This window comes from Ostrea edulis, chromosome 9, assembly GCF_947568905.1.
Source record: "Ostrea edulis chromosome 9, xbOstEdul1.1, whole genome shotgun sequence".
NCBI classification, from domain to species: Eukaryota; Metazoa; Mollusca; class Bivalvia; order Ostreida; family Ostreidae; genus Ostrea; species Ostrea edulis.
In genome coordinates this window covers 2,791,887-2,809,670 of record NC_079172.1, presented here as the reverse complement: position 1 = coordinate 2,809,670, position 17,784 = coordinate 2,791,887, and the positions used below count along the sequence as shown (strand labels likewise).

Below are 17,784 nucleotides of genomic sequence, written 5' to 3'. Positions count from 1 at the left end.
TCTATATCTGGTTTATTAGTCATGGTTTATAAGTACTTCGTTACTAACTTGAAAATACGGATGTATATTTAATTGCTGTTATAAAATTTAGAAATTCATTTCAAAATTAAGGATTATCTCCCTCATGCATAGCTCTTATCCTTGGAGGAATTTGGTTCCACTGGTTTGGCACGCTGTTTTTGGCTATATTTAGATCTAAAGCTTCATAGTTATTTCGGATTTCAAACATTTCGGTTGAGCATCACTGAAGAGACATTATTTGTCGAAATGCGCATCTGGTGCATGAAAACTGGTACCATATAAGTTTTACATTATGACCCCTGGGTCGAGGCCTCTGCTGGTGGACTGTTAGTCCCCGAAGGTTCCTACAGCCCAGTAGCTAAGTACTTCGTTACTAGCTTGAAAATACGGATGTATATTTAATTGCTGTTGTGAAATTTAGAAATTCATTTCAAAATTAAGGATTATCTCCCTCATGCATAGCTCTTATCCTTGGAGGAATTTGGCTCCACTTGTTTGGCACGCTGTTTTTGGCTATATTTAGATGCAAGGTGAAGATAACGAACAGTGATCAATCTAAAACTTCATAGTTATTTCGGATTTCAAACATTTCGGTTGAGCATCACTGAAGAGACATTACTTGTCGAAATGCGCATCTGGTGCATGAAAATTGGTACAGTATAAGTTTTTCATATGAAGGGAGATTTAAGATACAAGCGTGTTAGAATTTGTGAGATGAACTGAATTGAATTTTTTGGTTAAACTGGTTTTCCATGTAGAGAAAGGATTTAAAAATCGCAGATGGATATTGGATTGCTATTCTCTTGAGATTCCTTAGTGAAATATACACATTCTAATTAATTTCGAAAGTGCCTGTTCCAAGGAAACTTTAAAGTACAGTTAAAAATTGTGTGCTATAAGAAGATTTTGTTAAATATGATTTATAGTAGAATAATTTTTTCTAAAACCTGCTTGACTTTTATTAATAAGATTAATTTCGAATGCATAGGCCTCTAAGCACTTACTCAAAATACATGTACTGAAAGTACTGAAACGAGGTGAGAAAAGATACAAATTCTGACAAAAATCATATGCTATATACATGTATACCGAATATATATACATGTATTCCATTTGATTCCTATGCTGCTCCAACACTCTTCAAAACCGATCATATTTTATTTAGTTAACCACCGTAAAATGGCTAAATATTTCCAACTATGCGTTAAATCCCAAACAATCAACTTATGCTGCTAGGGAAGAATGGATGCCTTGGAGGTGAAAAAGAAGAAGAAAGCAAAAACCCAGCTAGGATGCAGATCTAAATCTATGTTTGAAAATTAACTTACTGTCATTATTTAGATTAGCATTTAGCTTTACTGTGAAACGATTGAGGATCAAGTATATACATGTATAATTTTAAATCCACGGTAAATATAGCAGCTGCACTGGTCTTTTGATTATTTTGCAAAACAGAGATTTGAGGTATGAGTAAGAGAAAGGACAGGACCATTGTCTTCAAAACCAGCAATCGTATCACCCGTGTAAATATTCTATATTGATATATTGTGCGTTATCTTCACCTTGCATATATGTGTTAATTGATCTTGATCAAAGGTAGAAATGATTAGGTAAATTATGTAGATGAAGATATGAATGATTGTACATGAAACTGACATATCTGTACCACAAATCATCTTATTGGTGATTTTTCATTAATCTCTTTATGAGCAATACAAATAAGAGAATTTGCTTCACATTTTCTACATCCGCTACATTCACAAAAATATAGAATCCATGGTGAATGTTAGCAGTTGCCCATTCTCTACAGAAATCTCATTTCATATATCATAAAGCTGACATACTACCGTAACGGATAACAACATTGAATGTGTAGACCAAGGTAATGAAAATAGACACACACTGGTTCACAAAGAAGTATTCAAAAATAGACGAGCACACTGAAATAAGGTGGTATAAATTTCGTACGCAGACTGCAAACAAAACGTTTGCTCATGGATTAGGTTTTAAACAAGTCCCAAAGTATTGTTCATAAGTTAGCTGTAACTGGGATGTAAGAAACAGGTTAATAGGTTTAGGCACGCTGGGAATTTGTGTGGTGTACATTGTATGTGTAACATTTGTCTCACCTATTGTAAACATATTTCTGACTGATTTGTAACATATATAGGACATGTATTGACGTATGGAATGGTTGCTTGAGCACTAAACATGATTAGAATATGCTAAGAACGCAGTAACCTAGTTAATAACTTGCAGACTCTCAAACGTATACACACTAGTTTAAAAAGATGGATCCTCCGGAGCCATGTAGCCCTAACTACCTTCATTTTTATTATAACTAAAGTTTGAGAAGCGCTGTCGTATGTCTCCTATGAATTAATTATCATAGTGTGCTTCAACACGTCTCTCATATAATGTACGTAAGCTACGTAAACGTCATACATGCGTTCCATACAAGTCAATCTCGCTAAATATACATTATGTACAACTGTCAAAAGTTATCATCAGCTTATATTTACATTCCCAAGGTTTTGCCTTCGATATTTCTGCAAATTGTAATGATATTCATTTTCTCATGAATGCGATACAGTTGTAAAAAATGTGCGTATGTATATAGATGAATATAGTTCGTCTATTTTACCTGCTGGAAATTTCGATACAAATAGAAAGTATATGTAAGAAGTAAACTTCATGAGGATATGAACCGCAGCGCTTCACCTCGGTATATTTTTTCAGAAAGTGCGAACATTTTATTGGCATATAAATATATTTGTCATTTAAAGAAAAGTAACTCATGCATTAACAATATGTCAAATATTTTTATGTATTTTAGCATGACTCCATCTGTATGTCATAAAAGAAGATTCCTTTTGGTTTTCATTTAAACTCCAATGATCTCGTGGGGATCCGCGTTAAAATAAGCCCTCAGTACCCCTTGCTTGTTGAATGCAGTGTAATGGGTTCCGACGATGGAAGTTATTATGTATACATTGAAAAGTGGTGATAGCGAACAGTGATACGCACTTGATCCCACCTCTGGTATATCCAGGTGTCTGTGTTTGTCCGACTCTCTATTTTGTATTGCTTGTAGGAGTTATGAGATTGATTTCTGTTTGTTATCTTCACCTCTTATACTAATGTTGGTATCAAGTTACAATTTAATGAGATGACTCCGTCACGTACCATATATATATATGAAATACACCATATTGTTCCTTAAACAGATAAACTTCTTCATTGATACTGGTACATGTGTATTGCACATCTGTTTGATTTCTTGATTCTGGAAAATAAATCAAGATGTAAGTGTACAAACATTACTTATTTATTAATATAGAGAAAATTATCTAAATGAAGGAAAATATATCTAATAACATCTCATGAATCGGGCAGTTTATTGATTTGATTCAGAAAATTGTGGTGTGTGATTAGTGTAGATGTGCGTGCATCATATTGGAGATACATGTGCATCATACTACGTATGGATTGGATTTGCTTGGTTTGTTTATTCTACGTCCTTTTGAGAATATTTCATTCATATTGAGACATCAAGAGCTGTATAGGTAAAGTGAAACAAATTAACGATCAGGGCCGTAACAGTGAACGTTCCTTAACACACAACCGCATGTCACTACGGGGACAATTCTTTTGAAGGCCTCGTCTGAAAGACCCGCGACTTTCAATCTTAAATACCAAGGATAAGGTCAAAGAGCATTTCCTGCATATTGAAATGTTTTAGACGTGATGCGACCAAGGTACATATATGTACAGGACCGGAGTCCATGATCTCCAGACATCATTTGAAAAATATTTAAAGTTACAATGTACAAGACCTGCTGAAAATTGCTTTTACTTCCGAAAGAAAATTCTTACCGACAATTTCGCATGGAACATTCTTAATGTCTTACTCTTAATTCCACGCAAAATTCTTTTCACCACGAAATTCAAAGGAGCACAGGAGTATATTACAACAATACCTAGCCAGTAATAGTTTATACAAAAAACCGTTTAAATGCGTTAATAGTATATCTTGATTTGGTATAGTAGAGTATTTTGGTACTTTGATTTCTAAAACAAAGTTCAATGTATGCTTTCTTTTAATTTATCACAGTGTAATACATGTAGTTGATATTTTGGTTTTCTTTTGAAAACTTTGAAAACGCTTTGACTTCTTTGATTATTGATTACCGCGGATATTCCACCAAAATAGACATTGAAAAAAAATTCTTTAATACACTATGATATATAATATATTTTAAGATAGCAAAAGGTGTTTACTACAGTTAACTATATTAATAAGAATAAGATGAACCCTTACCTATACAGGAACCCTTCAAACTGTGATCCCGTGTCACTTAAGGTATTGACACTTTAAAGAACCCTTCATGTTGTGGATATGAAGGCCTGCTTAAGTCTCTATTTGCAACACTTCGACTATAGCTGTTGACCTTTCTATATGAACAAAACAAATCTAGCAGGGACGCAAGGTGAGGATAACGAACAGCGATCTATCTCATAACTCCTATAAGCAATACAAAATAGATAGTTGGGCAAACATGGACCCCTCGACACACCAGGGGTGGGATCAGGTGCCTAGGAGGAGTAAGCATCCCCTGTTGACCGGTCACACCCACCGTGAGCCATATATCCTGATCAGGTAAACGGAGTTATCCGCAAATAAATAAAAATAAGCAAAACTTGAAATTACTGTTCGTTATCTTCACCTTTTCGTAATAGTTAAGCATGTGAACGTTTGTTGAGCCAGGCTCTCTTTCGAATGGAACCTATGAATTTTCTAACATGAATAAATACAAGACTTTTAAAACGTCTTTGATTTGACAAACAGGTTCATAAACTTCTTTTCTAAAACTGTAAATATAATTTAGGGTGCCAACAAAAACATGGGTTTCCCATTTTGATATACATTTTCTGAGATAAATAATGACAGAGAACTTCTACAAGTCTTCCAATGTTTTTCTTTTTGAAAAACAAAACCAGAATACATACATCTATATGTCCTTAACATTGTCTTTCGTTTGAGAACATGAATCCACCAATGTGTTGTAAGCAATGCAGGAAATTTCGAAGTACATGCAAATGTATTGAATGATATGGTGCACTTGTATATTGTACAATGTAAGCTTTATTCAGAATTGTTTGGTAATGATGTAATGGTTATAATAACTATCGTTATTCCCCTCATTGTTAGATAACAACTGAAATGCTACGCTTACTAACCTTCCTACTGATGACCCATGTTACACAAGCTGAAACACAGACTGGAAGCTGCAAAGACATCTTACATGGTTTCTATCTGGACAACTTTCGTCTGCTATCGGCGATCATTAACTTGGGGCTCTGAGGAGGGATTTAAAAAGCTTCACAGATACTATGGAACGATCGATGAAAGAATTCAAAGAGAAAACAAAAACGGATATAAAAATCTTAGGTAAATAACTAAATCTCTCCCTTCACAAAAAAAGATCCCGTGAGGATCTAGGTTAGAATAGGTCCCAGGAACCCTTGCTTGTCGTAGAAGGCGACTAAATGGGGCGGTCCTTCGGATGAGACCGCAAAAACTGAGTTCCCGTGTCACAGCAGGTGTGGCACGATAAAGATCCCTCCCTGCTCAAAGACAATAGGCGCCGATCATAGGCCGAAATTTTGCAGCTCTTCACCGGCAGTGGTGACGTCTCCATATGAGTGAAATATTATCGAGAGGGACGTTAAACAATATATAATCAATCAATCAATCAATCCCTTAACAAAATCGTCTTATAGCACACAATTTTAACTGTACTTTAAAGTGTGTTTTAAATAGGCAATTTCGAAATTAATTAAAACATGTATATTTCATTAAAGAATCTAAAGAGGATAGCAATCCAATATCCATCTGCGATTTTTAAATCCTTTCTCTATATGGAAAACCAGTTTAGCCAAAAAAGTTCAGTTCATCTCACAAATTCTCTTAAATCTCCCTTTATATGATTAATGAACCAGATATAGAAATAATGAAATAAATTTTGAATCGATGGAATTTTCTTGCTAGAATTTTATTTCTGTTCTATAATAATCAGTAATAACCAAAGCAAGAAATTATCAAATTATTTAAACGACTTTGTCCAATAGGTTATTATTCCATCTCAAAAAGACTAATTCATTATTTTACATATGCGTGTAACTGATTACCTGAAAGAATAGTCTTTTCCTTCCGAAAAATTTATGTAAGCTGAAAACACGATATAATTTTATTTTTAAACTTCGAGTATTTACTGAAATTGGAAATGAGAACGTTTATTTTTTCATTACGATAACGGCAATGAAAATTCATGTTTTTTATATTCATATGAAGCAGAATTTATTCAAAAACTTCTACGTGAGAAGAAAAAATCTCTCGCTGTGACCTTCAATTCGACTTTTAGATATATCGATGACGTTTTGTCTATTAATAATGATAGCTTTCATTCATATGTCGATTTGATATATCCCTGTGAGCTCGAAATAAAGGACACCACAGAGTCGTCCACTTCTGCTTCATACTTGGATATTTTATTGAAAGTAGACATTAATGGCAAATTAACAACTCAACTGTATGACAAACGGGATGATTTCAGCTTCTCCATCGTCAACTTCCCACATTTATGTAGCAATGTTCCATTGTCGCCTGCATATGGTGTTTATATATCTCAACTGATTCGATATGCAAGAGCTTGTTCTGGGTATAGTAAGTTTTTAAATCGAGGTAAGCTACTGACAAACAAGTTGATGGTACAGGGATTTCAACAGTCTCGATTGAAGTCAGCATTTCGCAAATTCTATGGTCGTTATAACGATCTAGTTCGTCAATACAACCTCGCATTGGGTCAAATGCTGTCTGACGTGTTTTATACCGATTGTTAAGGCGTTCTTGGCACACTGATTTTGACTGCGGATTACTCCGTTTACCTGATCAGGATATGGGGCTCACGGCGGGTGTGACCGGTCAACAGGGGATGCTTACTCCTCCTAGGCACCTGATCCCACCTGTGGTGTGTCCAGGGGTCCGTGTTTGCCCAACTATCTAATTTGTATTGCTTGTAGGAGTTATGAGATTGATCACTGTTCGTTATCTTCACCTTGCATGTATAAACATTGTTCAGAAAATTATTAAATAACTGTATTTCTAAATATAAATAAAAGTGATCACTATAATATATAATACCAAAGTAACAGACATTTCAATTTGTTCCGTAAAACAGCATTTTGGGATTTTCATAGTTATCATATAATGATTTTCCATGTTGAAAATCATTGAAAGGTCCACTGAAATCTACCATTAGATAGATCAGTAATAATGTATGATATATTTGTGTGATACAGGTAGAATAAACAAAAGCGTTGTCTATACAAGATGGGGAAAGAAGACATGTCCCTCCAAAGCTGAGCTGGTTCTCTCAGGTACGTGTGGATGTACATCAGAAACATTTATATTTCGTATTAGCAAAATTACATTTTCTCGAAAATTGCAACAACAACAAAAAATTCTCTATGGGAATTGTCTTTCTTTAAATAGGATATACTGGCGGGTCATATTATACACATCCGGGAGCGGCTGCTGAGCCCCTTGGTTTACGAAGAGATCCTGAGTGGAGTCAGCACAAAGATGGAACTGACGGTCATAAAGCTTATGTATATGGAGCAGAATATGAAACATACACTTTCCTGGGTGATATGCACAATCTCCATAACCATGATGTACCTTGTGATGTCTGCCTGATTCATGATTAGTCTATTATTATAGTATTCCCAGGTACTACTGAATATATCTCTACATCTTTTCTTAATCTAATTACATGTATTTCTAGCTCTTAATCTAATGCTTTATAGGCACTAACTTTGATGAACATTTTTAGTCACGTATGTATAAAACCAATTTGTATAGAAATACAGTAAAACACAAACGTTTTTTTAATATTGAAGCCAGGAAAACTTGCTACAAAGGTTGGAAATTGGAATATGATGGAAATTTCATGGCGGGACGTCATAATCATGCTGCTGCCAAAACTTACACGTGTGTGGATAGAAACCATGATACTATTGCTGGGGGTCATTCTGATCGCAATGGTTACCTGTTCTATCCAGTGGAAGCAAGATGCGGCTCATTAAAATGTCCACCATATGTAAACGGTTGGGAACTAATATGTGCTGTCTGCTCCAAGGAATAGAAATGTCGAATAATACAATAGAAATGCTTCCAAACAATAAACAACTTTTTTCATTTCTTGAAATGTCTTATTTTTTGCTTGATTGTATTGCTGAAATGTCTTCTGAAACAACAACGTATTGGCAGATATCAAACAAAATACTGACGATCTAACCTACGTGAAATGTTTGTGTTACTTGTATTTTCGGTTCCTTGGTAATTCAAATCGTTCAGTTTTACAAAATGTATCAAATGGTGATATAATATGCGTCAAAGCAAAATCTTCAAATGGAAGATTCCATGTTTCACAACCTGTGGAAAACAAATATACATTTTCAAATGTGCGTTGGAATTTGTTTTCAGCTTTCAGCATTTTGAAACACAAATCCGAGCTCTTGAAGTAGGTCGAGTCTTACCAACTTCGAAATCTCCTAATATTTGGTTTTTAATTGGCATTTTATTCAACATTAAGATACACTGACAACATTTTATCTATTAACAATTTGCATTTTCATTCAAGTGAACTCTGAATAAAAGAAAACCAATCATAACTTACATCAATATCATATTCATGCAACAACTCAACTTTGACAAATACGATTCCATCAGCTTTTCTGTCGTCAAATTTCCATATTTATGTCATTATAATTTTCATACAGTTTCTATGGATCCTATTTGATTCAATACGCGAGAACGTGCTAGCATACATAGTTGTATGATCAGTGACAGAGCGTTCGGTTAGTAACCGGAAAGTCTTGAGTTCAAGCCTCAAGCCCCGCTCGTGTAATGGCCGCGTCAAACTTAAAACGTGAACATAGTTAGTGAATGATCGCCAAACGCTCGGCATTTAGAAGGGATCTTTTAGATATTACTTTAAAAAGGGAGGCCCCGTGTCACAGCAGGCGTTGGCAAGTTATGGAACTTAGCTCCGGAGCTTTTGAGTACAACTGTGCAAGATGTTTCATCTAAGTATTTCCTGATTCATTGGTGCAAATATATTACATATCTATTACTTAACCCTATCCAGTTGAAAACTTTTAATTTGTGTCCATTTAAATTTTGAAAAGGTTTGGCCGGGACTATAATTCGTGGCGGAAAGATTGGTTAATCTAAAGTTCTAAAAATGCATGATTTTACAGTTTCTGGTCCATCCAATATATCTTCAATTTCTATACTCCTATACGAATATTTCAGTTTTATGATTTATGATAAAAGTTGTTGAGACTGGGAACTGGTTGATTGAAATATTGTTCCCCAAACAGAATACAAATTCTTAATGATTCAATTAATTTACTAATATTTTGTATAAAAATTCAGTATTTTCGTCTATAATTTAAAAATTTCATCTCTAACTTCCACTTTTTTAGTTTCATTTTAAATTTTAAAACAACAACTTGAAAATAATGTGAAATTTTAGAAATTGACATTACTCCTAATATGTGCTTTTAAACTCTAAAATTTGTTATCATGAATTTTCCGTATATCAAGTGCAAAAAGGTGATTATTTATTTCCATTACTAGCTTTAAACATTTTTATATCTATTGTTAGAAGACATGATTATGTATCTATTTTATGTAATGATTGATTTGTGTGTTTTATGTTGTGTTGACACCAACAGACATATCAGGTTTAATTGAATTAATCTTAAGTCAATTTTAAGTGCAAAAAACTTATGTTTAGAACTCTGCACATAGCTCAACAACAAACATTACTACCCTGGGCTTTTTCTTTTTAATTTTCCAAGTCTCCTTCAATGTAGAAATAAAAAATACACTTCCCAAAAATTTGACATTACTCCAAATCTCAGGTGTGGACATCTTTAAAGAGACCTCGCTGCTACGGTTTTGGGTGCAAAGCACAGATCTAAATTAGTGGTACTTATGAGAACAAAATTCTAAATAGGGTGTAACGAAACAATAAAAAGGCAGTCTGGTAATCTTCATTGTTTTGTAACAAGACTGAATTGTTGTGTTAATTTGACCGTAGATATGTTGCTTGTTATTAGGGGTTACCTCGCTTGTGCCATGTTGATAGTCGTTGGATTGCCAGTGGGCATGCGATTGCCTAAAATGTGTCCTAGGAGTGTTTTACGAATATATCAAAACATCTTCCTAAAATATCATATTAAAGTCATTTGTGAAAAAACTTACACATTGTCGGTTTAACTTTGTTCAGAATACATACTTTTAAAAGCACAATTATCTTTTTTTTCCATTATTTATCTACAAATTAGTGGGCTAAATTTCATTTCACCGTAATGGCACCCATATGATTTGAAGTTGAAATGTGCTTTATAGCATGTACTGAAGATTTCTCTTTTGTAGCCAAGGCTTTTGAATACATGAGTTTGGTGTAGTTTCGTGCCCCGGTCCTGGACGTTCTTCCACTGCACATTAAAATTGCTCAGCGAGGGACTGATAAGTTGACTCCACAGTTCGTGACGACACAACACAACCCAATTCTACATACTTAAGGGTAAATCTAGAGCAACTCAAATTCATTCTCAATGCCAGGGTTTTTAGCAGTTGTTTTGCTCTATATAATAGAGACCGATGTCGAAAAATTACCCCCGTCATTATTGTATGGGACTCAAAATTTGCCTCAACGGCATGGTAAATGTTTCCTTTTCCACGAATGGAGAACCTTTTTATATTTTCACTGTCACCAAATTGCACGCACGTGATTTGAAAGCTTATGTTCACTTTAAAAAATTACTGGGCCTTAATTGAGAATTCAGACCCAATTTACCTTCATGTATGCTATATATATGAAATTCATAAATACAGAATATATTATATCAACAATTTCAAACAATCATTACCCAACTTCCAATTTCCTTCGAGATCATTTAAATAAAGAATTAGTGAGCACATTATTCTATTGATATGTTACAAGGTAATATTTGTCTTAGTCAAAACCTTTATTTATGTTTACAAGCTACTATTACCCAACACTCAAAGTACTAGGAAAGGTAAATGACTCAAAAGTCTGATTTCCCCTAAAGAAGAAGACAAAATTACGAAACAAGATGCTACGCTATAAGATAACAATTCATTGTTTTGCTATTTTTTGCCATACTTAATAATTCTTCAGTTATCTGGTGGCGCCCAGATTTTATAGGTGGAAGAGAGAACCTAGATACAATGTACGCGGGAAGAGACCACCGACCTTCCGAAAGTAAAATGGGAAATTTCTCAATTTCCAGCGCGAGCAGGATTCAAAAGCAACAATACAAACCCAGGTCAAAATAAGGCCCTCATAGGAATATACCGCTATAAGATGATGAATAAAGAAAAAATATCTAAAATCACATCTTTATCTTGACAAATCAATACATCATGTAAATTCAATCTCTAAACTAATCAACATTAAATAGAAGATATTGCACAGCACCGCAGTTTATTTAAATGAGGACGGTAAGTTGGGGTAATGGAGGGTTACCTGGTAAACAAATTCCAAAAATCCAGATCCAATATACAATTTGCTTTTACTAATTCCCATGTAGATGTAAAGAAATCTCTTGACAAAACACAAGTCAATGATTGGCTACCGAAGTTTGAAGCCCCCAATGGGGTAAAATTTTGCGAGGTTTCCAATTGGATAACTAACATAAGCGCTTTCAAGAGCAATACTAAAACTACAAAAGAAATTGTCAAGAGAACCTTGTGGGGAAAATCAGCTAATACAATTCTACATCAAAGTATCTACAAAGCTAAATGATTAAAAGTCTGACCCCCTCCCAAAGAGGACAAAATAACAAAAATAATGATACGCTATAAGATGACAAATCAAAAAGCAGGGCAAACAGATGGCGAACGAATAAGGCCAGAGGATATGATACACCGTATCATATAGGCGCCATCCGAGGTGAGCAGAGAAATTTAAATCGATTGTTTATAAAGATGAACTAAACGTAAGAACGACAAAACACACCAACAGTTACACGGTGAACTGCTGAAAATGAACTGTAAATAAGGTCACGATAAGCGACAGTTATTCCGTCTGATAATTCAGAGGATATTGTATGTAACAAGGTAGAGATTTGTTGTTAGCTTAACTTTGTGAGTCAGCAAGGTAACACAATGACACCTGATAACAATGTGTAAACATTTCTAAAACCAAGGCAAATTTTATACACTGACCTGCAGAAAAACAACTAAAATCCTAACTATCTACCAACAATACAGATATACAACAACAGGAAAAAGTGACATTAAATAATGACTATCTAGAGTTAATACATTGAATGGCAGTATTACAACAAAGAACTGCATACACAGCAAGGAAACAATGCGAAACATATATTTGATTGATTGATTGATTATATATTGTTTAACGTCCCACTCGAAAATCTTTCACTCAAGGACACATCACCACTGCCGGTGAAGGGCTGCAAAATTTAGGCCTATGCTCGGTGCTTACGGCCTTTGAGCAGGGAAGGGTCTTTATCGGTTTTTGTGGTCTCATCCGAAGGACCACCCCATTTAGTCGCCTCTTACGACAAGCAAGAGATTACGGAGGATCGATTCTAAACCTGCATCCCCACGTATAAAGCAGTGAAACAAGGACCTACTCTAAATATGTACAAAATTACCACCAAACAAATTCATGAAGCAGTTACCAACCTCCTAAAAACTTGCATTGATTAAATACATAAATTTATGCAGCAGTTAAACACTGATTTGTTCAAAGTCTTATATGAAACCAACTGATGCATACATTAGCAACAATTAAACACTGGCCTGTTCGAAGTGTATATGAAAAATTTAGGAATAGTTACATGTGTAAACATTGACCTGTCTTAAAACTGATATATGCATCCATACACGAGATCATGATCGGAGTATGATTAATATTGAAGCCTAGGCGGGTTACTGATAAATTTGTTGGTGTTAGCTAGGTTTCAACAATCTCGTTTACAGTCAAGATTTCGCACATTATATGGTCGTTATAGTGATTTAATATTCAAATACAACCAACATCACGCGAGAGGCACTCAGATGAAACCCAGAAAGCAAAAAGACAATGTGTTCTCCAAAAACAGCATGGAGGCGAACGATGGAGACGGAACTGAGACTCTACTGAAAAATATATTGGGATGACTATTGATGTTTCCCCCTACATCAGGGATGGCAACAGCTGCTCTGCAGTTGGCCTTTTTTCGCTTTTGGTAAATGTTCTTATTTCTAGCCAAGTGCACACCGTACCAAAATAGTCTGGGAAAAATATTCGACCAGACAAGTTTGGTTTGGGGCAATAGCACATGATACCTAGGAAAAGAGCAATGCAATTCCTGTCCAAGAATTTTGCTGTTTATTTCTTCTGAAACCAGATCATTTGATCCTAGATGAATGATCAGGATATTTGGAGGTGGGAGTGATTTAAGGAGATGAAGAATGCGAGGTTAAGCTCCTGCAATTCCACTCCACGTATGGCGTGCCGCTGGACGGTTTCTGGAAGACCCAGCTTTCCACCTCCATCTTGACTAGTATATACGTCTGTCCAATATGGAATTGAGGATCCCCTGATCCAGATGGTTGCTTATTATAACTTTGTATGGGCCAAAGAAAGTAGCAAATTATCAAGACAATAATCAATCTGATAATGTTGGTCCCACTCCCGGGAACTAATACCCTGGGTTTAAGAAATTTACAACGTTGGTTAAGGGCTTCCTGCCAAGATATTCAGAACAGGACGTTATTGTAGATTTCAGAGCCCTTGTGATAATGATACTTTTACTAATACTCAGTAGACCGATAACGCCTGTGGACCTCTTGTTATTAAGCAATACATTATTTGTTTTTCAATATATTACACCACACAATAATTAAGGAACTGGATGATATAGTGACTTTACGTTTTGCCTTCGCATCAATTTATTTCCAATAGTTTTATATATTCTAAAAGCCCTGGTTTTACAGATGTGCGGAAACTTTACCGAATGAAAATACTCAAAGTATTTTAGAAGATGGTGCCAGTTCAACGAGTCTATTCGATCGGTTTTAGGGTAGTATTTTTGTCGACCTCGGTCCATTCCAGCCAGGTTTTTCAAAATACCATTTTTATTTATTACAAATCTTTTTATATATTGTAATAGTCCTGGTTTCACAGATGTGCAGAAACTTTACAATATGAAAATACTCAAAGTATTTTAGGAGATAGTGTTAGTTCAACGAGTCTATTTCATCAGTTTAACACTAGTATTTTTGTTGAGATCGGTCCATTCCGGCCAGGTTTTTCAATATATCTCATTAATTTATTACAAATATTTTTATATATTCTAATAGCCCTGGTTTTACAGATGTGCGGAAACTTCACGAAATGAAAATACTCAAAGTATTTTAGGAGATAGTGCCAGTTCAACGAGTCAATATCATCAGTTTTAGAGTAGTATTTTTGTCGAGATCTGTTCATTCTGGCCAAGTTTTTCAATATACCTCGCTAATTTATTTCCAATATTTTTATATATCCTAATAGCCCTGGTTTCACAGATGTGCAGAAACTTTACCGAAGGAAAATACTCAAAGTATTTTAGGAGATAGTGCCAGTTCAACGAGTCTATTCCATCAGTTTTTGAGTAGTATTTTTGTCGACCTCCGTCCATTCCGGCTAGGTTTTTTCAATATACCTCATTAATTTCAAATCTTTTCTTCTTGCCTAGAAGGGAATAAAAGGTACTTTCCTGCAAGCCAAATTCTAGTTTGTAAGGATACATTTATGACTGAATTCTTTTCTGTTGTTGGAAGACGAATATACAGAAACGTAGAGTTTGTAAAAAGCCAGAATGATAAAATTAATAATGATTTGATATGAAGTATCAAATTACTCAAATATTTTCAGATTTGCAACACATTTCTCTCCGAAACTAAACTTGTAACGGAATAAATGTATCCTTAAAATCTAGAATTTGGCTTGCAGGAAAGTACCTTTTATTCCGTTATAAGCAAGAAGAAAAATATCTTTAGAATAAAGTGTAAGATTTATTTTTCCTTTAGTAAGAGTTATTTGCTCTTTAAATTTGGTTTATTCCGTTAAACTACTATAGGAATATGCAAATTTTCAAACATTTGCATATGGCACAGGTGAAAGAAGTATAAATTAAAACAACCTTAAGGGTAGTGGTGTATATTTAAGATCTGCTAAACTAATTCGTCCCGCGGAGACAATAACATGATTATGCCACAGGAGTATATATAGAGAGAAGATGATGAAGAAAATGTACACTTTCTGGTGAGCTTCCAATGTACGAAAGCCATATGCAAACACGTAGTAGACGGTGTATTAATTTATTTCCAATATTTTCATATATTCTAATAGCCCTGATGAATGAAAATACGCAAAGTATTTTAGGAGATAATGCCAGTTCAACGAGTCTATTCCATCAGATTTATAGTAGTATTTTTGTCGAGCTCTGTCCATTCCGGTCAGGTTTTTCAATATACCATTTTAATTTATTACAAATATTTTTATATTTTCTAATAGCCCTGGTTTTACAGATGTGGGGAAACTTTACCGAATGAAAATACTCAAAGTATTTTAGGAGATAGTGCCAGTTTAATGAGTCTATTCCATCACTTTTAGATTAGTATTTTTGTTGAGATTGGTCCATTTCGGCCAGGTTTTTCAATATACAGCGGATCCTCGGTAATCCGGACGCCATTAATCCGAACGCTTCACCTTCCGGACGATTTTTCTAGGGAACGGAATTTTTATATATTATTTTGCTTCATTAATCCGGAAATTCGCGTTCCGGATCCGGACGGTCATTTTTTTACTACAAAGCGTTATAATGCATTGAAAATTGTACCGTTAATCCGGACGGTAATTTTGTTGAAGGAAGGTCTGTGTCGGACAATTTTAGCAAGGCGTAAATTATAAAGAAAACAAGCCAAACTGTCTAATTGAAGCGATTACCTGTACTCTGTCAACACCTCCCTATAATTAGGTGGTGTGCGATGATATGCCAATTAGATAGCACGTGCCGATCGAGACACTGTATTGCCAATTTTCGCACATAAGAGTTTTATTGTGTGTAATGTTGAATTTTGTAAATAAATCTGTAGCATACTATTTTATAGTCTTGATCAATAGCCTAATAGAATTAATACATTAAACATCATGCCGTAATGATAATGTTTTTAACTGCTACACATATCAGTTGTACTGATTCGTAAATTGATTATCGGCTTATGCAAATCTAAACAGTGTAGATTATACTTCTAGATTCTTGATTTTATACTGTTGAATGGCGTGAAATATACATGAATGTTCAAGCACATGTACATGTAGTAAATTTCTAACGTTTAGAATGTCACGCATGTAGAATGCACCTGTGTACGATTGATTCTTGTTACGATGTTGTATAAGAGCTTTATTGCTTTCGAATTTTTAAACTCTGGGTAGAAGTGAGAAAATTACCATTTTAAGGAAAATGACAATTAAATTTTGTATGTACCCGTCATGTTAGTTTCACCCGAGTTTTGTTCCGTTATTATCGCATCATGAAAATAATAGATGCTCGTGGCTAGATTAAAGCAGTAGTAGGTCTTGATATTAGGAGCTTAAACGATTTTGTTCTCCCGATACTGTCTTGGATAATTATAGAATAAGAAATATAAACTCTGGCAGATTGAATTTTGGTTAAAGAATGTTGTCAACTGACATGATAATCACGAAATTCTTATATCAACTTTGAACGATTAAGATTGTTTTAACAAACCGCCGAACCCGTGAATCGTGACAGATGGAAATTACCGGCCTCTTTAAGAAGTGAAAGTGTGATGAAATGTTTGAAGTTTAAATGATTATGTTAGATACTAATGATTTATTTACTTATAGTTTCATAAAGTGCTTCATTATTTGTTTTAGTGCATACCGTACACAGTTTTGTATATTTATTTGTAGGGCTCATATATATGCACAATGTAAGCACAGGCAAATACACTGAACACGTACATTAAATTTTAGTGCTTTGAAATACATGTAAATGTTAACATTATCATAATTTATTTACTAATGCAAATGGTCAAATCCAATTATAGAATCTGTTTAATTCACTATGCATCAATAAAGTAGGCATATAATGGTTACTTGTGTAAAGATAGAAAACATGCGATTCAATTATCCGGACGCTTCATTTATCCGAACGATTTTGCTGGGAACCTAAGCGTCCGGATTAACGAGGCTACACTGTACCTCATTAATTTCTTTCCAATATCTTTATATATTCTAATGGCCCTGGTTTCACAGATGTGCAGAAATTTTACTGAATGAAAATACTCAAAGTATTTGAGGACAGAGGGCCAGTTCAACAAGTCCATTCCATCGGTTTTAGAGTAGTATTTTTGTCGACCTCTGTCCATTTCGGCCAGGTTTTTCAATATACCATATTGATTTATTACAAATATTTTTATATATTCAATATACCTCATTAATATATTTCCAATATTTTTATATTTTCTAATACGAAAACTTCACCGAATGAAAATACTCAAAGTATTTTAGGAGATAGTGCCAGTTTAATGAGTCTATTCCATCAGTTTTAAAGTAGTATTTTTGTCGAGATTGGTCCATTCCG

At 34.5% G+C, this 17,784-nt stretch overlaps 1 pseudogene; it reads left to right on the top strand.

Annotated features, from left to right (window-relative positions):
- Nucleotides 1-8,270, top strand: part of LOC125672751 (uncharacterized) — an 86,495-nt pseudogene extending 78,225 nt beyond the window's left edge.
- The last annotated feature ends 9,514 nt before the right edge of the window (nucleotides 8,271-17,784 follow it).